Source organism: Salmo salar, chromosome 08 (genome assembly GCF_965601325.2).
Source record: "Salmo salar chromosome 08, fSalSal1, whole genome shotgun sequence".
Classification (NCBI taxonomy): domain Eukaryota; kingdom Metazoa; phylum Chordata; class Actinopteri; order Salmoniformes; family Salmonidae; genus Salmo; species Salmo salar.
The window spans coordinates 5,057,006-5,077,500 of NC_138298.1; the positions used below are offsets into that span (position 1 = coordinate 5,057,006).

A 20,495-nucleotide genomic window follows, 5' to 3' on the forward strand; every position below is an offset into this window, starting at 1 on the left:
AAAGCCTCAGGAGCTAAAGTGAATATGGAGAAGTCAGTAATAATGTATGTTGGGAAGAATAATGAGGGGACTTTTCCTTTTAAGGTGGTAAATGATTATTTTAAGGTGTTAGGTGTGTTTTTAGGGGTGAAGGAACAAGAAGCTAGGGATCTGACATGGAGTGGGGTTATAAATAAAGTTAGGAAGGTAGTAAATATGTGGAGGGGGAGGGCTTTGAAATTAAAAGGGAAAGTAATTGTTGTAAATTCCTTGCTGATGTCAATTTTTATTCATGTCATGAACGTTTTAGATGTACCAGAATGGGTTTTATCTGAAATGAATACGATTTTAGTTGATTTTTTATGGGATGGGAAAGGAGCGAAAATTTCTTTTAAAACATTGATTGCAGGATATGAGGAGGGGGGTTTGAAGTTGGTGGATTTAAATGTAAGGAAAAAAGCAATTAGAGTTAAAATGGTACGGAAATATTTATATGGTGAACTAGATTATGGATGGAAAAGATTTTTTAAGGAGTATTTGCAGGAGGTTGGGAGGATGGGGGACAATGGTTTATTGATGTGCATGAAAAAAGAAATGTTAAGTAATATACCATTGTTTTATAGAGAAGTGTTTGAAGCTTGGGGGGAGTTTTTACCAAATATTTATTATGAGTGTACCATTTTAGACAATATTTTAAATCAGCCAATTTTCTTAAATCCCAAGATACAATATAATAATAAGATGTTGTTTTGTAAATATTTTATGAGGGCTGGGATGAGACAGATTGGGGATATTTTATACGAGGTCATTCCAGGGTTTCTTACTGTACAAGCGATTTATGATAATGTTTGTGAAGTAGAAGATGAAATAAGTAAAACTACAATAGAAAATATGTATAAGAGAATTTTAGGGTGTATTCCTGAAGAATGGGTGCTTTTAATAAATACAGAGGTGGTTGAGAGAGCTAAGGGTTTACCGGTTTTATATTATGAAAGTAATGGGGAGAAACATGTTTTATCAGGTTTGAAAGTTAAAAAGATTTATGAAAAATGTATTTTAAGAGAGATAAAAGCTCCTGCTTCAGAAAAAGTGTGGTCTAGGGTATTTGTAAATATAGATGTAAAATCAATATGGAAGAATGTCAATGTCAAATATAATACTATAGAATGTGAAGATAATGATTTTAAATTGAAACATAATAGGATTTTTACGAACGTGGTTTTACATCAAATAAATAGAGACATTAAAAGAGAATGTGATATTTGTGGTACGGAGGTGGAAAATTTTATGCACTTTTTTATTGAATGTAGTGGATTACAAGGGTTTCATGAGTTTATAAAGGGGCTTTTAGAACAACATTGGGGAGAAGATATTGTAAATGGGGTTGAGTGGAGGAGGTTGTTTCTATTTGGTATAAATGGAAAAAGCAAAGTTTTTAATATTAATTTGATGAATTTTGTTCTTAGCCATGCTAGATACGCTGTAAGACAAAGAAGGAATTTAGGACATTATGAAGGGAAAATTGTGAGTGTGGAGGTTTTATTTAAAAGTATTTTAGAGAAAGATATTGAACTAATATATAAATATGGAGGATATAATTTTGAAAAACTGTTTGTGTGGGGGAGCACTTTTATCGAAATTGATCAAAATGGAAAACTTGCTTTTAATTATTAATTGGTTTTATTTTCTTTTCTTTTTTTTGATTTTGTAAAAGGATGAATTGTTCATCCTTTTTTATTATTATTGTTTGAATATTGTAAATATTATGTGTTTTTTCATAATAAAAGATAAAAAAAAAAAGGTACGCCCGATCTCGTCTGATCTCGGAAGCTAAGCAGGGTCGGGCCTGGTTAGTACTTGGATGGGAGACCGCCTGGGAATACCAGGTGCTGTAAGCATTTTGTCCACGAGGGTGTGCTCTTGCACTATTTCATCAGCAACACTGCCTTGTATTAAGCATTTAATGATGAATTGACTAAATGTCTGTTTTATCAGATTCACTTTGACTATATATGTTGTAGCAAGAGATTGTATCTCGCTTACGGCCATACCAGCCTGGGTACGCCCGATCTCGTCTGATCTCGGAAGCTAAGCAGGGTCGGGCCTGGTTAGTACTTGGATGGGAGACCGCCTGGGAATACCAGGTGCTGTAAGCATTTTGTCCACGAGGGTGTGCTCTTGCACTATTTCATCAGCAACACTGCCTTGTATTAAGCATTTAATGATGAATTGACTAAATGTCTGTTTTATCAGATTCACTTTGACTATATATGTTGTAGCAAGAGATTGTTTCTAGCTTACGGCCATACCAGCCTGGGTACGCCCGATCTCGTCTGATCTCGGAAGCTAAGCAGGGTCGGGCCTGGTTAGTACTTGGATGGGAGACCGCCTGGGAATACCAGGTGCTGTAAGCATTTTGTCCACGAGGGTGTGCCCCTGCACTATTTCATCAGCAACACTGCCTTGTAGTAAGCATTTAATGATGAATTGACTAAATGCAGCTTCCTGCCTTTTTAATAGGATCAAATTTCCTTGTGTTTTCAATTAGCATCTGCCTTGTATTTATAAGACAAACAAGAATATTGTTGCTGAATGCAGCTTGTGTGTGCTTTGTGCTCCTTTGCCCTGTTCAAATGATGAAAGGAAATAAAGTTTGTATTTTATCCAACTACCTGTGCTAAAAAGTGATGGGAACAGTGTTTGTAATTTCTTCTACTTTTTCAGTGACACAAAGTTCAAGCTGCTTATCTAATTGGTGAAAATGCAATGTCTGTTTATCACACTCACTTTGACTATATATGTTGTAGCAAGAGATTGTTTCTCGCTTACGGCCATACCAGCCTGGGTACGCCCGATCTCGTCTGATCTCGGAAGCTAAGCAGGGTCGGGCCTGGTTAGTACTTGGATGGGAGACCGCCTGGGAATACCAGGTGCTGTAAGCATTTTGTCCACGAGGGTGTGCTCTTGCACTATTTCATCAGCAACACTGCCTTGTATTAAGCATTTAATGATGAATTGACTAAATGTCTGTTTTATCAGATTCACTTTGACTATATATGTTGTAGCAAGAGATTGTTTCTCGCTTACGGCCATACCAGCCTGGGTACCCCCGATCTCGTCTGATCTCGGAAGCTAAGCAGGGTCGGGCCTGGTTAGTACTTGGATGGGAGACCGCCTGGGAATACCAGGTGCTGTAAGCATTTTGTCCACGAGGGTGTGCCCCTGCACTATTTCATCAGCAACACTGACTTGTAGTAAGCATTTAATGATGAATTGACTAAATGCAGCTTCCTGCCTTTTTAATAGGATCAAATTTCCTTGTGTTTTCAATTAGCATCTGCCTTGTATTTATAAGACAAACAAGAATATTGTTGCTGAATGCAGCTTGTGTGTGCTTTGTGCTCCTTTGCCCTGTTCAAATGATGAAAGGAAATAAAGTTTGTATTTTATCCAACTACCTGTGCTAAAAAGTGATGGGAACAGTGTTTGTAATTTCTTCTACTTTTTCAGTGACACAAAGTTCAAGCTGCTTATCTAATTGGTGAAAATGCAATCTCTGTTTATCACACTCACTTTGACTATATATGTTGTAGCAAGAGATTGTTTCTCGCTTACGGCCATACCAGCCTGGGTACGCCCGATCTCGTCTGATCTCGGAAGCTAAGCAGGGTCGGGCCTGGTTAGTACTTGGATGGGAGACCCCCTGGAAATACCAGGTGCTGTAAGCATTTTGTCCACGAGGGTGTGCTCTTGCACTATTTCATCAGCAACACTGCCTTGTATTAAGCATTTAATGATGAATTGACTAAATATCTGTTTTATCAGACTCACTTTGACTATATATGTTGTAGCAAGAGATTATTTCTCGCTTACGGCCATACCAGCCTGGGTACGCCCGATCTCGTCTGATCTCGGAAGCTAAGCAGGGTCGGGCCTGGTTAGTACTTGGATGGGAGACCGCCTGGGAATACCAGGTGCTGTAAGCATTTTGTCCACGAGGGTGTGCTCTTGCACTATTTCATCAGCAACACTGCCTTGTATTAAGCATTTAATGATGAATTGACTAAATGTCTGTTTTATCAGATTCACTTTGACTATATATGTTGTAGCAAGAGATTGTTTCTAGCTTACGGCCATACCAGCCTGGCTACGCCCGATCTCGTCTGATCTCGGAAGCTAAGCAGGGTCGGGCCTGGTTAGTACTTGGATGGGAGACCGCCTGGGAATACCAGGTGCTGTAAGCATTTTGTCCACGAGGGTGTGCTCTTGCACTATTTCATCAGCAACACTGCCTTGTATTAAGCATTTAATGATGAATTGACTAAATGTCTGTTTTATCAGATTCACTTTGACTATATATGTTGTAGCAAGAGATTGTTTCTCGCTTACGGCCATACCAGCCTGGGTACCCCCGATCTCGTCTGATCTCGGAAGCTAAGCAGGGTCGGGCCTGGTTAGTACTTGGATGGGAGACCGCCTGGGAATACCAGGTGCTGTAAGCATTTTGTCCACGAGGGTGTGCCCCTGCACTATTTCATCAGCAACACTGACTTGTAGTAAGCATTTAATGATGAATTGACTAAATGCAGCTTCCTGCCTTTTTAATAGGATCAAATTTCCTTGTGTTTTCAATTAGCATCTGCCTTGTATTTATAAGACAAACAAGAATATTGTTGCTGAATGCAGCTTGTGTGTGCTTTGTGCTCCTTTGCCCTGTTCAAATGATGAAAGGAAATAAAGTTTGTATTTTATCCAACTACCTGTGCTAAAAAGTGATGGGAACAGTGTTTGTAATTTCTTCTACTTTTTCAGTGACACAAAGTTCAAGCTGCTTATCTAATTGGTGAAAATGCAATCTCTGTTTATCACACTCACTTTGACTATATATGTTGTAGCAAGAGATTGTTTCTCGCTTACGGCCATACCAGCCTGGGTACGCCCGATCTCGTCTGATCTCGGAAGCTAAGCGGGGTCGGGCCTGGTTAGTACTTGGATGGGAGACCCCCTGGAAATACCAGGTGCTGTAAGCATTTTGTCCACGAGGGTGTGCTCTTGCACTATTTCATCAGCAACACTGCCTTGTATTAAGCATTTAATGATGAATTGACTAAATGTCTGTTTTATCAGACTCACTTTCACTATATATGTTGTAGCAAGAGATTGTTTCTCGCTTACGGCCATACCAGCCTGGGGGCGCTAATCCTTGATTGGAGAAGTGACGACAGGTGCGAGTAATTGAGCTGTGAGTGTTTGCTTGAGAGTGTTTGCTCGAGAGCTATTTTCGTTTCTTTTTTTGGTTTTTGCAATATAATTTATTGTTTTTTTATTTGGATAGTTTTTAGTTTTGTTTAGTTTTCCCCCCCTGCAGTTTTGCTGCCTGGGGGAGGTTTTTTCGCTTTCATTTTTGATTTACAATGACGGACAACATGGCAACGACAAACGGAACGGACAAAGACAACGAAAATGCGCAACGGAAGGAAAACGAAAATAAAGAAGGAATGAAATATGGCAAAGAATACACGGTGGCAATTGAGTTGGTGGGAGAAGAAAAGATGACGACGATGGAATTACTGCGAGCAATTAAGGAGATGTGTGGAGAGGTGGTGGGATGCCGAATGAAAGGCGAGAAGAAGTATGAAATTACGATGAAAAACGGAAAAGGTAAAGAACGGCTAATGGACGGTTTAAGGATAAAGGACACCAGGATTATGGCGAGAGATGTGAATGTAAATGAATTGGTGGTGTCTTTTATGAATCTCCCGGTATACATCGAAGACAAAGTTATACTGGACAAGCTGAGTAGCTGGGGAGTAACGGCCGTCTCGGAGATAAGGAGGAGAGTTTGGCCTGGAACGGAGGTGGTTGACGGAACACGGTTTTGTAAAGTTAAATTTACGGAAAAAGTAAAATCATTGCCATATTCCACAAAAATTGAGACGCTGGAAGGAGCTGAATACTTCAGGGTGATCCATGACAAGCAGGTCAGAGTTTGTCGATTGTGCATACAACCTGGGCACATAGTTAAAGATTGCCCTGAATTCAAGTGTTTCAAGTGCGGCAATCAAGGCCATTATGCGAGAGAGTGTGTCGGAGAGAAGGAAAGGAATGTTTGTGGAAGATGCAGAAAGAGATTGGCGGAGTGCAACTGTGGAGAAGTTATGACTGAAGAGGGGAGTCAAGTACTATTCGAGGAAGCAGTTGTATCATCGCAAGAAGGAGAAGAAGATGGAGGAGAGGACGTGGTGGAAGGTGGAGAGACGGAGGAAGGAAGAAGGGAGAAGAAAGAAGACCAGAAGATTAACGAAATTGGGAGCAGTATGGATTCGGAAATAAGAAGGTGGAGTTTTCAGGAGGAGAGGGGAAGTGGATTGGGGGGAAGCACGGGGGACTCACGGGTTTTGGGGGAAAGCACAGCACAAACAAGTACCTCGGGGGGTGAAGAAATGGAGAGGGTCTTAAGTTTAATGACAATAACAGAGACGGGTATGAACACGGGGAGCACAACGACTACTACACGTGAGACGGAGATGAACATTCCAGAAACGGCGGAGAACACGGGGAGCACAACGAACATTCCAGAATCGGCGATGAACACGGGGAGCACAATGAGCATTCCAGAATCGGCGATGAACACGGGGAGCACAACGGATGAGGGTGTAAAGAAGAAAAGTTGGCTGGATGAAATGGACTTGGAGGAGATATCGGACTCGGATGATGGGGAAAAATTTGAAAGAATGAGAGGAGGATACAGGAAGAGGAAAGCAGCGGAGGGGGGGGAGAGAAAGGGTGGAAGAGGAAAGAAACTGGATAAAAGGTAGAGGATAATGAAATTATATTTTATAATTTTATTATTTATTAGTATGGTAACAATAATGTCGATAAATGCGAATGGGTTGAGAACAATAGGAAAATTTAATAGAATAGTACACATAAAGAATTCTGATATTTTATGTATTCAAGAGACGCACTGGGATAATATGTGTGTTTTAGAAATTCAGAAAATATGGAGGGATTTTATTTATGTAAACAATGGTAGGGGGAATTCATGTGGGGTTGCAATTTTAATAAGGAAGGATGTAGTAGAAAATGTGAAGAAGATATATAATGATAATAATGGGAGGATTTTAATTTTAGATTTTGAATATATGAGTAGGGTTTTTAGGATTATAAATATTTATGCGCCGAATAATGAAATAGAGAGAAGGAATTTATTTTTAGAATTAGCGAAATGGTGCAAGGGAAACTGTATTTTAGTTGGGGATTTTAATGTAAAAATGGATAGACTAGATATGACAAGGGGAGCTATTTTTAGAAGTGACGTATCTAGGGGGGTTTTAAGGAAGATGATGGTTGAAAACAATTTAATTGATATATGGAGGGAGGAGAATCCGAATAAGAGAGAATTTTCTAGAAGGCAGGTGGTTTTAGGGGAATTGAAACAGACACGGATAGATTTGGTTTTAGTAAATGAAGGGTTAAGGAATTTTATGAAGGATATTAAATATATTTTTACAACTTTTAGTGATCATGCTGGGTTAACATTTTCGGTGGGGTTAGATAAGGAAAGGAAAGGGGGGGGAATATGGTGTATGAATGCAGGGTATCTAGGTGATGAGGAATACGGGAAACAACTTAAATCTTTGATAGAAGATGAAATGGAGGATAAGCAAAAAGGGAATGATAAGTGCAAGTGGTGGGAAAATGTTAAAGAAAAAATAAAAGTTTTTAGTATTAGATATGCAAGGAAGCAGAGGAGTAGGATGACAAGAGCAGAAAATTATTTAAGAACAAAATTGAATGAAGAAATGAAGAAATGTGATAGTGATCCTGATTATACTATTGAAAAGTTTTTAGATTTAAAAGCAAAATTGAGCAAATGTGAAATAGAGAAGTGTAAGGGTGCAATTATAAGAAGTAGGGCAAAATATGTTTTAGAAGGGGAGAAATGTACCTCGTTTTTTCTTGGTTTAGAAAAAACTAAACAGACGAAATCATATATTAGTGAGATTGAAAATGTAAAGGGTGAAGTGGTAAATGATTATGTTGAAATATTAGAAACTGTACAGAATTTTTATAAGGATTTATTTAAGAAAGGGGAGGTGGATGAGGGGTGTGTAAAAGAGATTTTAAGTAGTGTGGATGTGCAAATTGGTGTTGAAGATAAGCAAATGTGTGATAGGAAGATAACAATGGATGAAGTGAAAGATGCAATTAAGGGTTTACAAATAAATAAAAGTCCTGGAGTAGATGGACTAATTGCAGAGTTTTATAAAATGTATGAAAGTATTTTAGCACCTATTTTATTAGAAGTATATCAATATATGGAAGACAATGATACTGTTTCAGATTCCATGGTGACAGGGCTGATATCGATTTTATATAAAAATAAGGGGAGCAAACTGAAACTAGAAATTATAGGCCAATTAGTTTATTAAACTCAGATTATAAGATTTTAGCTAAGATACTGGCAAATAGGATGAAGATGGTTTTAAATGATATTATAGCACCTACACAAAATTATAGTGTGCCTGGAAGAGATATAGCAGATACCATAACTACACTTAGAGATGTGATAAATAAAATGAATAATGACAAGATGGGGGGGATTGTTTTAAGTATAGATTTTAATAAAGCTTTTGACAGGGTGGAACATGATTTTATGTTTAGGGTACTGGAAAAGTATGGGTTTGGAAATGGTATAATAAGATGGATAAAATTATTATATAGAAAGGCTAAAAGTAGGGTTAAATGTAATGGGGTTTTAACAGATTCTTTTATTCTTGAGAGGTCAGTGAGACAGGGGTGCCCTTTATCAGCTTTATTGTTTGTTTTATCGGTAGAACCCTTAGCGGCATACCTTAAAAAAGATCATTTTATAAATTGTGTAGAGACTCCGCAAGGAGGTTTTAGTTTAATTCATCAATATGCAGACGATACCACAATTACAGTCAGGGATGAGGGAAGTGTTAAAAGGGTGATGGAGTGTTTTAAAGTATATGAGAAAGCCTCAGGAGCTAAAGTGAATATGGAGAAGTCAGTAATAATGTATGTTGGGAAGAATAATGAGGGGACTTTTCCTTTTAAGGTGGTAAATGATTATTTTAAGGTGTTAGGTGTGTTTTTAGGGGTGAAGGAACAAGAAGCTAGGGATCTGACATGGAGTGGGGTTATAAATAAAGTTAGGAAGGTAGTAAATATGTGGAGGGGGAGGGCTTTGAAATTAAAAGGGAAAGTAATTGTTGTAAATTCCTTGCTGATGTCAATTTTTATTCATGTCATGAACGTTTTAGATGTACCAGAATGGGTTTTATCTGAAATGAATACGATTTTAGTTGATTTTTTATGGGATGGGAAAGGAGCGAAAATTTCTTTTAAAACATTGATTGCAGGATATGAGGAGGGGGGTTTGAAGTTGGTGGATTTAAATGTAAGGAAAAAAGCAATTAGAGTTAAAATGGTACGGAAATATTTATATGGTGAACTAGATTATGGATGGAAAAGATTTTTTAAGGAGTATTTGCAGGAGGTTGGGAGGATGGGGGACAATGGTTTATTGATGTGCATGAAAAAAGAAATGTTAAGTAATATACCATTGTTTTATAGAGAAGTGTTTGAAGCTTGGGGGGAGTTTTTACCAAATATTTATTATGAGTGTACCATTTTAGACAATATTTTAAATCAGCCAATTTTCTTAAATCCCAAGATACAATATAATAATAAGATGTTGTTTTGTAAATATTTTATGAGGGCTGGGATGAGACAGATTGGGGATATTTTATACGAGGTCATTCCAGGGTTTCTTACTGTACAAGCGATTTATGATAATGTTTGTGAAGTAGAAGATGAAATAAGTAAAACTACAATAGAAAATATGTATAAGAGAATTTTAGGGTGTATTCCTGAAGAATGGGTGCTTTTAATAAATACAGAGGTGGTTGAGAGAGCTAAGGGTTTACCGGTTTTATATTATGAAAGTAATGGGGAGAAACATGTTTTATCAGGTTTGAAAGTTAAAAAGATTTATGAAAAATGTATTTTAAGAGAGATAAAAGCTCCTGCTTCAGAAAAAGTGTGGTCTAGGGTATTTGTAAATATAGATGTAAAATCAATATGGAAGAATGTCAATGTCAAATATAATACTATAGAATGTGAAGATAATGATTTTAAATTGAAACATAATAGGATTTTTACGAACGTGGTTTTACATCAAATAAATAGAGACATTAAAAGAGAATGTGATATTTGTGGTACGGAGGTGGAAAATTTTATGCACTTTTTTATTGAATGTAGTGGATTACAAGGGTTTCATGAGTTTATAAAGGGGCTTTTAGAACAACATTGGGGAGAAGATATTGTAAATGGGGTTGAGTGGAGGAGGTTGTTTCTATTTGGTATAAATGGAAAAAGCAAAGTTTTTAATATTAATTTGATGAATTTTGTTCTTAGCCATGCTAGATACGCTGTAAGACAAAGAAGGAATTTAGGACATTATGAAGGGAAAATTGTGAGTGTGGAGGTTTTATTTAAAAGTATTTTAGAGAAAGATATTGAACTAATATATAAATATGGAGGATATAATTTTGAAAAACTGTTTGTGTGGGGGAGCACTTTTATCGAAATTGATCAAAATGGAAAACTTGCTTTTAATTATTAATTGGTTTTATTTTCTTTTCTTTTTTTTGATTTTGTAAAAGGATGAATTGTTCATCCTTTTTTATTATTATTGTTTGAATATTGTAAATATTATGTGTTTTTTCATAATAAAAGATAAAAAAAAAAAGGTACGCCCGATCTCGTCTGATCTCGGAAGCTAAGCAGGGTCGGGCCTGGTTAGTACTTGGATGGGAGACCGCCTGGGAATACCAGGTGCTGTAAGCATTTTGTCCACGAGGGTGTGCTCTTGCACTATTTCATCAGCAACACTGCCTTGTATTAAGCATTTAATGATGAATTGACTAAATGTCTGTTTTATCAGATTCACTTTGACTATATATGTTGTAGCAAGAGATTGTATCTCGCTTACGGCCATACCAGCCTGGGTACGCCCGATCTCGTCTGATCTCGGAAGCTAAGCAGGGTCGGGCCTGGTTAGTACTTGGATGGGAGACCGCCTGGGAATACCAGGTGCTGTAAGCATTTTGTCCACGAGGGTGTGCTCTTGCACTATTTCATCAGCAACACTGCCTTGTATTAAGCATTTAATGATGAATTGACTAAATGTCTGTTTTATCAGATTCACTTTGACTATATATGTTGTAGCAAGAGATTGTTTCTAGCTTACGGCCATACCAGCCTGGGTACGCCCGATCTCGTCTGATCTCGGAAGCTAAGCAGGGTCGGGCCTGGTTAGTACTTGGATGGGAGACCGCCTGGGAATACCAGGTGCTGTAAGCATTTTGTCCACGAGGGTGTGCCCCTGCACTATTTCATCAGCAACACTGCCTTGTAGTAAGCATTTAATGATGAATTGACTAAATGCAGCTTCCTGCCTTTTTAATAGGATCAAATTTCCTTGTGTTTTCAATTAGCATCTGCCTTGTATTTATAAGACAAACAAGAATATTGTTGCTGAATGCAGCTTGTGTGTGCTTTGTGCTCCTTTGCCCTGTTCAAATGATGAAAGGAAATAAAGTTTGTATTTTATCCAACTACCTGTGCTAAAAAGTGATGGGAACAGTGTTTGTAATTTCTTCTACTTTTTCAGTGACACAAAGTTCAAGCTGCTTATCTAATTGGTGAAAATGCAATGTCTGTTTATCACACTCACTTTGACTATATATGTTGTAGCAAGAGATTGTTTCTCGCTTACGGCCATACCAGCCTGGGTACGCCCGATCTCGTCTGATCTCGGAAGCTAAGCAGGGTCGGGCCTGGTTAGTACTTGGATGGGAGACCGCCTGGGAATACCAGGTGCTGTAAGCATTTTGTCCACGAGGGTGTGCTCTTGCACTATTTCATCAGCAACACTGCCTTGTATTAAGCATTTAATGATGAATTGACTAAATGTCTGTTTTATCAGATTCACTTTGACTATATATGTTGTAGCAAGAGATTGTTTCTCGCTTACGGCCATACCAGCCTGGGTACCCCCGATCTCGTCTGATCTCGGAAGCTAAGCAGGGTCGGGCCTGGTTAGTACTTGGATGGGAGACCGCCTGGGAATACCAGGTGCTGTAAGCATTTTGTCCACGAGGGTGTGCCCCTGCACTATTTCATCAGCAACACTGACTTGTAGTAAGCATTTAATGATGAATTGACTAAATGCAGCTTCCTGCCTTTTTAATAGGATCAAATTTCCTTGTGTTTTCAATTAGCATCTGCCTTGTATTTATAAGACAAACAAGAATATTGTTGCTGAATGCAGCTTGTGTGTGCTTTGTGCTCCTTTGCCCTGTTCAAATGATGAAAGGAAATAAAGTTTGTATTTTATCCAACTACCTGTGCTAAAAAGTGATGGGAACAGTGTTTGTAATTTCTTCTACTTTTTCAGTGACACAAAGTTCAAGCTGCTTATCTAATTGGTGAAAATGCAATCTCTGTTTATCACACTCACTTTGACTATATATGTTGTAGCAAGAGATTGTTTCTCGCTTACGGCCATACCAGCCTGGGTACGCCCGATCTCGTCTGATCTCGGAAGCTAAGCAGGGTCGGGCCTGGTTAGTACTTGGATGGGAGACCCCCTGGAAATACCAGGTGCTGTAAGCATTTTGTCCACGAGGGTGTGCTCTTGCACTATTTCATCAGCAACACTGCCTTGTATTAAGCATTTAATGATGAATTGACTAAATATCTGTTTTATCAGACTCACTTTGACTATATATGTTGTAGCAAGAGATTATTTCTCGCTTACGGCCATACCAGCCTGGGTACGCCCGATCTCGTCTGATCTCGGAAGCTAAGCAGGGTCGGGCCTGGTTAGTACTTGGATGGGAGACCGCCTGGGAATACCAGGTGCTGTAAGCATTTTGTCCACGAGGGTGTGCTCTTGCACTATTTCATCAGCAACACTGCCTTGTATTAAGCATTTAATGATGAATTGACTAAATGTCTGTTTTATCAGATTCACTTTGACTATATATGTTGTAGCAAGAGATTGTTTCTAGCTTACGGCCATACCAGCCTGGCTACGCCCGATCTCGTCTGATCTCGGAAGCTAAGCAGGGTCGGGCCTGGTTAGTACTTGGATGGGAGACCGCCTGGGAATACCAGGTGCTGTAAGCATTTTGTCCACGAGGGTGTGCTCTTGCACTATTTCATCAGCAACACTGCCTTGTATTAAGCATTTAATGATGAATTGACTAAATGTCTGTTTTATCAGATTCACTTTGACTATATATGTTGTAGCAAGAGATTGTTTCTCGCTTACGGCCATACCAGCCTGGGTACCCCCGATCTCGTCTGATCTCGGAAGCTAAGCAGGGTCGGGCCTGGTTAGTACTTGGATGGGAGACCGCCTGGGAATACCAGGTGCTGTAAGCATTTTGTCCACGAGGGTGTGCCCCTGCACTATTTCATCAGCAACACTGACTTGTAGTAAGCATTTAATGATGAATTGACTAAATGCAGCTTCCTGCCTTTTTAATAGGATCAAATTTCCTTGTGTTTTCAATTAGCATCTGCCTTGTATTTATAAGACAAACAAGAATATTGTTGCTGAATGCAGCTTGTGTGTGCTTTGTGCTCCTTTGCCCTGTTCAAATGATGAAAGGAAATAAAGTTTGTATTTTATCCAACTACCTGTGCTAAAAAGTGATGGGAACAGTGTTTGTAATTTCTTCTACTTTTTCAGTGACACAAAGTTCAAGCTGCTTATCTAATTGGTGAAAATGCAATCTCTGTTTATCACACTCACTTTGACTATATATGTTGTAGCAAGAGATTGTTTCTCGCTTACGGCCATACCAGCCTGGGTACGCCCGATCTCGTCTGATCTCGGAAGCTAAGCGGGGTCGGGCCTGGTTAGTACTTGGATGGGAGACCCCCTGGAAATACCAGGTGCTGTAAGCATTTTGTCCACGAGGGTGTGCTCTTGCACTATTTCATCAGCAACACTGCCTTGTATTAAGCATTTAATGATGAATTGACTAAATGTCTGTTTTATCAGACTCACTTTCACTATATATGTTGTAGCAAGAGATTGTTTCTCGCTTACGGCCATACCAGCCTGGGGGCGCTAATCCTTGATTGGAGAAGTGACGACAGGTGCGAGTAATTGAGCTGTGAGTGTTTGCTTGAGAGTGTTTGCTCGAGAGCTATTTTCGTTTCTTTTTTTGGTTTTTGCAATATAATTTATTGTTTTTTTATTTGGATAGTTTTTAGTTTTGTTTAGTTTTCCCCCCCTGCAGTTTTGCTGCCTGGGGGAGGTTTTTTCGCTTTCATTTTTGATTTACAATGACGGACAACATGGCAACGACAAACGGAACGGACAAAGACAACGAAAATGCGCAACGGAAGGAAAACGAAAATAAAGAAGGAATGAAATATGGCAAAGAATACACGGTGGCAATTGAGTTGGTGGGAGAAGAAAAGATGACGACGATGGAATTACTGCGAGCAATTAAGGAGATGTGTGGAGAGGTGGTGGGATGCCGAATGAAAGGCGAGAAGAAGTATGAAATTACGATGAAAAACGGAAAAGGTAAAGAACGGCTAATGGACGGTTTAAGGATAAAGGACACCAGGATTATGGCGAGAGATGTGAATGTAAATGAATTGGTGGTGTCTTTTATGAATCTCCCGGTATACATCGAAGACAAAGTTATACTGGACAAGCTGAGTAGCTGGGGAGTAACGGCCGTCTCGGAGATAAGGAGGAGAGTTTGGCCTGGAACGGAGGTGGTTGACGGAACACGGTTTTGTAAAGTTAAATTTACGGAAAAAGTAAAATCATTGCCATATTCCACAAAAATTGAGACGCTGGAAGGAGCTGAATACTTCAGGGTGATCCATGACAAGCAGGTCAGAGTTTGTCGATTGTGCATACAACCTGGGCACATAGTTAAAGATTGCCCTGAATTCAAGTGTTTCAAGTGCGGCAATCAAGGCCATTATGCGAGAGAGTGTGTCGGAGAGAAGGAAAGGAATGTTTGTGGAAGATGCAGAAAGAGATTGGCGGAGTGCAACTGTGGAGAAGTTATGACTGAAGAGGGGAGTCAAGTACTATTCGAGGAAGCAGTTGTATCATCGCAAGAAGGAGAAGAAGATGGAGGAGAGGACGTGGTGGAAGGTGGAGAGACGGAGGAAGGAAGAAGGGAGAAGAAAGAAGACCAGAAGATTAACGAAATTGGGAGCAGTATGGATTCGGAAATAAGAAGGTGGAGTTTTCAGGAGGAGAGGGGAAGTGGATTGGGGGGAAGCACGGGGGACTCACGGGTTTTGGGGGAAAGCACAGCACAAACAAGTACCTCGGGGGGTGAAGAAATGGAGAGGGTCTTAAGTTTAATGACAATAACAGAGACGGGTATGAACACGGGGAGCACAACGACTACTACACGTGAGACGGAGATGAACATTCCAGAAACGGCGGAGAACACGGGGAGCACAACGAGCATTCCAGAATCGGCGATGAACACGGGGAGCACAACGGATGAGGGTGTAAAGAAGAAAAGTTGGCTGGATGAAATGGACTTGGAGGAGATATCGGACTCGGATGATGGGGAAAAATTTGAAAGAATGAGAGGAGGATACAGGAAGAGGAAAGCAGCGGAGGGGGGGGAGAGAAAGGGTGGAAGAGGAAAGAAACTGGATAAAAGGTAGAGGATAATGAAATTATATTTTATAATTTTATTATTTATTAGTATGGTAACAATAATGTCGATAAATGCGAATGGGTTGAGAACAATAGGAAAATTTAATAGAATAGTACACATAAAGAATTCTGATATTTTATGTATTCAAGAGACGCACTGGGATAATATGTGTGTTTTAGAAATTCAGAAAATATGGAGGGATTTTATTTATGTAAACAATGGTAGGGGGAATTCATGTGGGGTTGCAATTTTAATAAGGAAGGATGTAGTAGAAAATGTGAAGAAGATATATAATGATAATAATGGGAGGATTTTAATTTTAGATTTTGAATATATGAGTAGGGTTTTTAGGATTATAAATATTTATGCGCCGAATAATGAAATAGAGAGAAGGAATTTATTTTTAGAATTAGCGAAATGGTGCAAGGGAAACTGTATTTTAGTTGGGGATTTTAATGTAAAAATGGATAGACTAGATATGACAAGGGGAGCTATTTTTAGAAGTGACGTATCTAGGGGGGTTTTAAGGAAGATGATGGTTGAAAACAATTTAATTGATATATGGAGGGAGGAGAATCCGAATAAGAGAGAATTTTCTAGAAGGCAGGTGGTTTTAGGGGAATTGAAACAGACACGGATAGATTTGGTTTTAGTAAATGAAGGGTTAAGGAATTTTATGAAGGATATTAAATATATTTTTACAACTTTTAGTGATCATGCTGGGTTAACATTTTCGGTGGGGTTAGATAAGGAAAGGAAAGGGGGGGGAATATGGTGTATGAATGCAGGGTATCTAGGTGATGAGGAATACGGGAAACAACTTAAATCTTTGATAGAACATGAAATGGAGGATAAGCAAAAAGGGAATGATAAGTGCAAGTGGTGGGAAAATGTTAAAGAAAAAATAAAAGTTTTTAGTATTAGATATGCAAGGAAGCAGAGGAGTAGGATGACAAGAGCAGAAAATTATTTAAGAACAAAATTGAATGAAGAAATGAAGAAATGTGATAGTGATCCTGATTATACTATTGAAAAGTTTTTAGATTTAAAAGAAAAATTGAGCAAATGTGAAATAGATAAGTGTAAGGGTGCAATTATAAGAAGTAGGGCAAAATATGTTTTAGAAGGGGAGAAATGTACGTCGTTTTTTCTTGGTTTAGAGAAAACTAAACAGATGAAATCATATATTAGTGAGATTGAAAATGTAAAGGGTGAAGTAGTAAATGATTATGTGGAGATATTAGAAACGGTACAGAATTTTTATAAGGATTTATTTAAGAAAGGGGAGGTGGATGAGGGGTGTGTAAAAGAGATTTTAAGTAGTGTTGATGTGCAAATTGGTGTTGAGGATAAGCAAATGTGTGATAGGAAGATAACAATGGATGAAGTGAAAGATGCAATTAAGGGTTTACAAATAAATAAAAGTCCTGGAGTAGATGGACTAATTGCAGAGTTTTATAAAATGTATGAAAGTATTTTAGCACCTATTTTATTAGAAGTATATCAATATATGGAAGACAATAATACTGTTTCAGATTCCATGGTGACAGGGCTGATATCGATTTTATATAAAAATAAGGGGAGTAAATTGAAATTAGAAAATTATAGGCCAATTAGTTTATTAAACTCAGATTATAAGATTTTAGCTAAGATACTGGCAAATAGGATGAAGATGGTTTTAAATGATATTATAGCACCTACACAAAATTATACTGTGCCTGGAAGAGATATAGCAGATACCATAACTACACTTAGAGATGTGATAAATAAAATGAATAGCGATAAGATAGGGGGAATTGTTTTAAGTATAGATTTTAATAAAGCTTTTGACAGGGTGGAACATGATTTTATGTTTAGGGTACTGGAAAAGTATGGGTTTGGAAATGGAATTATAAGATGGATAAAATTATTATATAGAAAGGCTAAAAGTAGGGTTAAATGTAATGGGATTTTAACAGATTCTTTTATTCTTGAGAGATCAGTGAGACAGGGGTGCCCTTTATCAGCTTTATTGTTTGTTTTATCGGTAGAACCCTTAGCGGCATACCTTAAAAAAGATCATTTTATAAATTGTGTAGAGACTCCGCAAGGAGGTTTTAGTTTAATTCATCAATATGCAGACGATACCACAATTACAGTCAGAGATGAGGGAAGTGTTAAAAGGGTGATGGAGTGTTTTAAAGTATATGAGAAAGCCTCAGGAGCTAAAGTGAATATGGAGAAGTCAGTAATAATGTATGTTGGGAAGAATAATGAGGGGACTTTTCCTTTTAAGGTGGTAAATGATTATTTTAAGGTGTTAGGTGTGTTTTTAGGGGTGAAGGAACAAGAAGCTAGGGATCTGACATGGAGTGGGGTTATAAACAAAGTTAGGAAGGTAGTAAATATGTGGAGGGGGAGGGCTTTGAAATTAAAAGGGAAAGTAATTGTTGTAAATTCCTTGCTGATGTCAATTTTTATTCATGTCATGAACGTTTTAGATGTACCAGAATGGGTTTTATCTGAAATGAATATGATTTTAGTTGATTTTTTATGGGATGGGAAAGGAGCGAAAATTTCTTTTAAAACATTGATTGCAGGTTATGAGGAGGGGGGTTTGAATTTGGTGGATTTAAATGTAAGGAAAAAAGCAATTAGAGTTAAAATGGTACGGAAATATTTATATGGTGAACTAGATTATGGATGGAAAAGATTTTTTAAGGAGTATTTGCAGGAGGTTGGGAGGATGGGGGACAATGGTTTATTGATGTGCATGAAAAAAGAAATGTTAAGTAATATACCATTGTTTTATAGAGAAGTGTTTGAAGCTTGGGGGGAGTTTTTACCAAATATTTATTATGAGTGTACCATTTTAGACAATATTTTAAATCAGCCAATTTTCTTAAATCCCAAGATACAATATAATAATAAGATGTTGTTTTGTAAATATTTTATGAGGGCTGGGATGAGACAGATTGGGGATATTTTATACGAGGTCATTCCAGGGTTCCTTACTGTACAAGCGATTTATGATAATGTTTGTGAAGTGGAAGATGAAATAAGCAAAACTACAGTAGATAATATGTATAAGAGAATTTTAGGGTGTATTCCTGAAGAATGGGTGCTTTTAATAAATACAGAGGTGGTTGAGAGAGCTAAGGGTTTACCGGTTTTATATTATGAAAGTAATGGGGAGAAACATGTTTTATCAGGTTTGAAAGTTAAAAAGATTTATGAAAAATGTATTTTAAGAGAGATAAAAGCTCCTGCTTCAGAAAAAGTGTGGTCTAGGGTATTTGTAAATATAGATGTAAAATCAATATGGAAGAATGTCAATGTCAAATATAATTCTATAGAATGTGAAGATAATGATTTTAAATTGAAACATAATAGGATTTTTACGAACGTGGTTTTACATCAAATAAATAGAGACATTAAAAGAGAATGTGATATTTGTGGTACGGAGGTGGAAAATTTTATGCACTTTTTTATTGAATGTAGTAGATTACAAGGGTTTCATGAGTTTATAAAGGGGCTTTTAGAACAACATTGGGGAGAAGATATTGTAAATGGGATTGAGTGGAGGAGGTTGTTTCTATTTGGTATAAATGGGAAAAGCAAAGTTTTTAATATTAATTTGATGAATTTTGTTCTTAGCCATGCTAGATACGCTGTAAGACAAAGAAGGAATTTAGGACATTATGAAGGGAAAATTGTGAGTGTGGAGGTTTTATTTAAAAGTATTTTAGAGAAAGATATTGAACTAATATATAAATATGGAGGATGTAATTTTGAAAAACTGTTTGTGTGGGGGAGCACTTTTATCGAAATTGATCGAAATGGAAAAATTGCTTTTAATTATTAATTGGTTTTATTTTCTTTTCTTTTTTGATTTTGTAAAAGGATGAATTGTTCATCCTTTTTTATTATTATTGTTTGAATATTGTAAATATTATGTGTTTTTTCATAATAAAAGATAAAAAAAAAAAAAAAGGTACGCCCGATCTCGTCTGATCTCGGAAGCTAAGCAGGGTCGGGCCTGGTTAGTACTTGGATGGGAGACCGCCTGGGAATACCAGGTGCTGTAAGCATTTTGTCCACGAGGGTGTGCTCTTGCACTATTTCATCAGCAACACTGCCTTGTATTAAGCATTTAATGATGAATTGACTAAATGTCTGTTTTATCAGATTCACTTTGACTATATATGTTGTAGCAAGAGATTGTTTCTAGCTTACGGCCATACCAGCCTGGGTACGCCCGATCTCGTCTGATCTCGGAAGCTAAGCAGGGTCGGGCCTGGTTAGTACTTGGATGGGAGACCGCCTGGGAATACCAGGTGCTGTAAGCATTTTGTCCACGAGGGTGTGCCCCTGCACTATTTCATCAGCAACACTGCCTTGTAGTAAGCATTTAATGATGAATTGACTAAATGCAGCTTCCTGCCTTTTTAATAGGATCAAATTTCCTTGTGTTTTCAATTAGCATCTGCCTTGTATTTATAAGACAAACAAGAATATTGTTGCTGAATGCAGCTTGTGTGTGCTTTGTGCTCCTTTGCCCTGTTCAAATGATGAAAGGAAATAAAGTTTGTATTTTATCCAACTACCTGTGCTAAAAAGTGATGGGAACAGTGTTTGTAATTTCTTCTACTTTTTCAGTGACACAAAGTTCAAGCTGCTTATCTAATTGGTGAAAATGCAATGTCTGTTTATCACACTCACTTTGACTATATATGTTGTAGCAAGAGATTGTTTCTCGCTTACGGCCATACCAGCCTGGGTACG

General features: G+C 37.9%; 20 non-coding genes across 20 annotated transcripts in view; all 20 read left to right on the plus strand.

Moving 5' to 3' along the window:
• The first annotated feature begins 2,016 nt into the window (after nt 1–2,016).
• LOC145857076 (5S ribosomal RNA) lies at nt 2,017–2,135 on the plus strand. The gene has a single exon (XR_014377968.1). It is a non-coding gene; the product is annotated as a 5S ribosomal RNA (ribosomal RNA).
• A 139-nt stretch (nt 2,136–2,274) lies between these two features.
• LOC145857077 (5S ribosomal RNA) lies at nt 2,275–2,393 on the plus strand. The gene has a single exon (XR_014377969.1). It is a non-coding gene; the product is annotated as a 5S ribosomal RNA (ribosomal RNA).
• Nucleotides 2,394–2,802: 409 nt separating this feature from the next.
• On the plus strand, nt 2,803–2,921 carry LOC145857078 (5S ribosomal RNA). The gene has a single exon (XR_014377970.1). It is a non-coding gene; the product is annotated as a 5S ribosomal RNA (ribosomal RNA).
• A 139-nt stretch (nt 2,922–3,060) lies between these two features.
• Nucleotides 3,061–3,179, plus strand: LOC145881847 (5S ribosomal RNA). Its single transcript, XR_014393416.1, has one exon. It is a non-coding gene; the product is annotated as a 5S ribosomal RNA (ribosomal RNA).
• Nucleotides 3,180–3,588: 409 nt separating this feature from the next.
• LOC145884995 (5S ribosomal RNA) lies at nt 3,589–3,707 on the plus strand. Its single transcript, XR_014396575.1, has one exon. It is a non-coding gene; the product is annotated as a 5S ribosomal RNA (ribosomal RNA).
• Nucleotides 3,708–3,846: 139 nt separating this feature from the next.
• Nucleotides 3,847–3,965, plus strand: LOC145857080 (5S ribosomal RNA). The gene has a single exon (XR_014377973.1). It is a non-coding gene; the product is annotated as a 5S ribosomal RNA (ribosomal RNA).
• A 139-nt stretch (nt 3,966–4,104) lies between these two features.
• On the plus strand, nt 4,105–4,223 carry LOC145883016 (5S ribosomal RNA). Its single transcript, XR_014394588.1, has one exon. It is a non-coding gene; the product is annotated as a 5S ribosomal RNA (ribosomal RNA).
• Nucleotides 4,224–4,362: 139 nt separating this feature from the next.
• Nucleotides 4,363–4,481, plus strand: LOC145881849 (5S ribosomal RNA). The gene has a single exon (XR_014393418.1). It is a non-coding gene; the product is annotated as a 5S ribosomal RNA (ribosomal RNA).
• A 409-nt stretch (nt 4,482–4,890) lies between these two features.
• Nucleotides 4,891–5,009, plus strand: LOC145885906 (5S ribosomal RNA). Its single transcript, XR_014397490.1, has one exon. It is a non-coding gene; the product is annotated as a 5S ribosomal RNA (ribosomal RNA).
• Nucleotides 5,010–10,996: 5,987 nt separating this feature from the next.
• Nucleotides 10,997–11,115, plus strand: LOC145857081 (5S ribosomal RNA). Its single transcript, XR_014377974.1, has one exon. It is a non-coding gene; the product is annotated as a 5S ribosomal RNA (ribosomal RNA).
• A 139-nt stretch (nt 11,116–11,254) lies between these two features.
• Nucleotides 11,255–11,373, plus strand: LOC145857082 (5S ribosomal RNA). The gene has a single exon (XR_014377975.1). It is a non-coding gene; the product is annotated as a 5S ribosomal RNA (ribosomal RNA).
• Nucleotides 11,374–11,782: 409 nt separating this feature from the next.
• LOC145857083 (5S ribosomal RNA) lies at nt 11,783–11,901 on the plus strand. Its single transcript, XR_014377976.1, has one exon. It is a non-coding gene; the product is annotated as a 5S ribosomal RNA (ribosomal RNA).
• Nucleotides 11,902–12,040: 139 nt separating this feature from the next.
• LOC145881850 (5S ribosomal RNA) lies at nt 12,041–12,159 on the plus strand. The gene has a single exon (XR_014393419.1). It is a non-coding gene; the product is annotated as a 5S ribosomal RNA (ribosomal RNA).
• A 409-nt stretch (nt 12,160–12,568) lies between these two features.
• On the plus strand, nt 12,569–12,687 carry LOC145884996 (5S ribosomal RNA). The gene has a single exon (XR_014396576.1). It is a non-coding gene; the product is annotated as a 5S ribosomal RNA (ribosomal RNA).
• Nucleotides 12,688–12,826: 139 nt separating this feature from the next.
• Nucleotides 12,827–12,945, plus strand: LOC145857084 (5S ribosomal RNA). The gene has a single exon (XR_014377977.1). It is a non-coding gene; the product is annotated as a 5S ribosomal RNA (ribosomal RNA).
• Nucleotides 12,946–13,084: 139 nt separating this feature from the next.
• Nucleotides 13,085–13,203, plus strand: LOC145883027 (5S ribosomal RNA). The gene has a single exon (XR_014394599.1). It is a non-coding gene; the product is annotated as a 5S ribosomal RNA (ribosomal RNA).
• Nucleotides 13,204–13,342: 139 nt separating this feature from the next.
• On the plus strand, nt 13,343–13,461 carry LOC145881851 (5S ribosomal RNA). The gene has a single exon (XR_014393420.1). It is a non-coding gene; the product is annotated as a 5S ribosomal RNA (ribosomal RNA).
• Nucleotides 13,462–13,870: 409 nt separating this feature from the next.
• LOC145885907 (5S ribosomal RNA) lies at nt 13,871–13,989 on the plus strand. Its single transcript, XR_014397491.1, has one exon. It is a non-coding gene; the product is annotated as a 5S ribosomal RNA (ribosomal RNA).
• A 5,951-nt stretch (nt 13,990–19,940) lies between these two features.
• Nucleotides 19,941–20,059, plus strand: LOC145857085 (5S ribosomal RNA). The gene has a single exon (XR_014377978.1). It is a non-coding gene; the product is annotated as a 5S ribosomal RNA (ribosomal RNA).
• A 409-nt stretch (nt 20,060–20,468) lies between these two features.
• The window catches only part of LOC145857086 (5S ribosomal RNA), a 119-nt gene continuing 92 nt past the window's right edge, over nt 20,469–20,495 (plus strand). Inside the window, exon 1 of the ribosomal RNA XR_014377979.1 lies at nt 20,469–20,495. This exon is cut by the window's right edge and continues 92 nt beyond it. This is a non-coding gene — a ribosomal RNA (5S ribosomal RNA).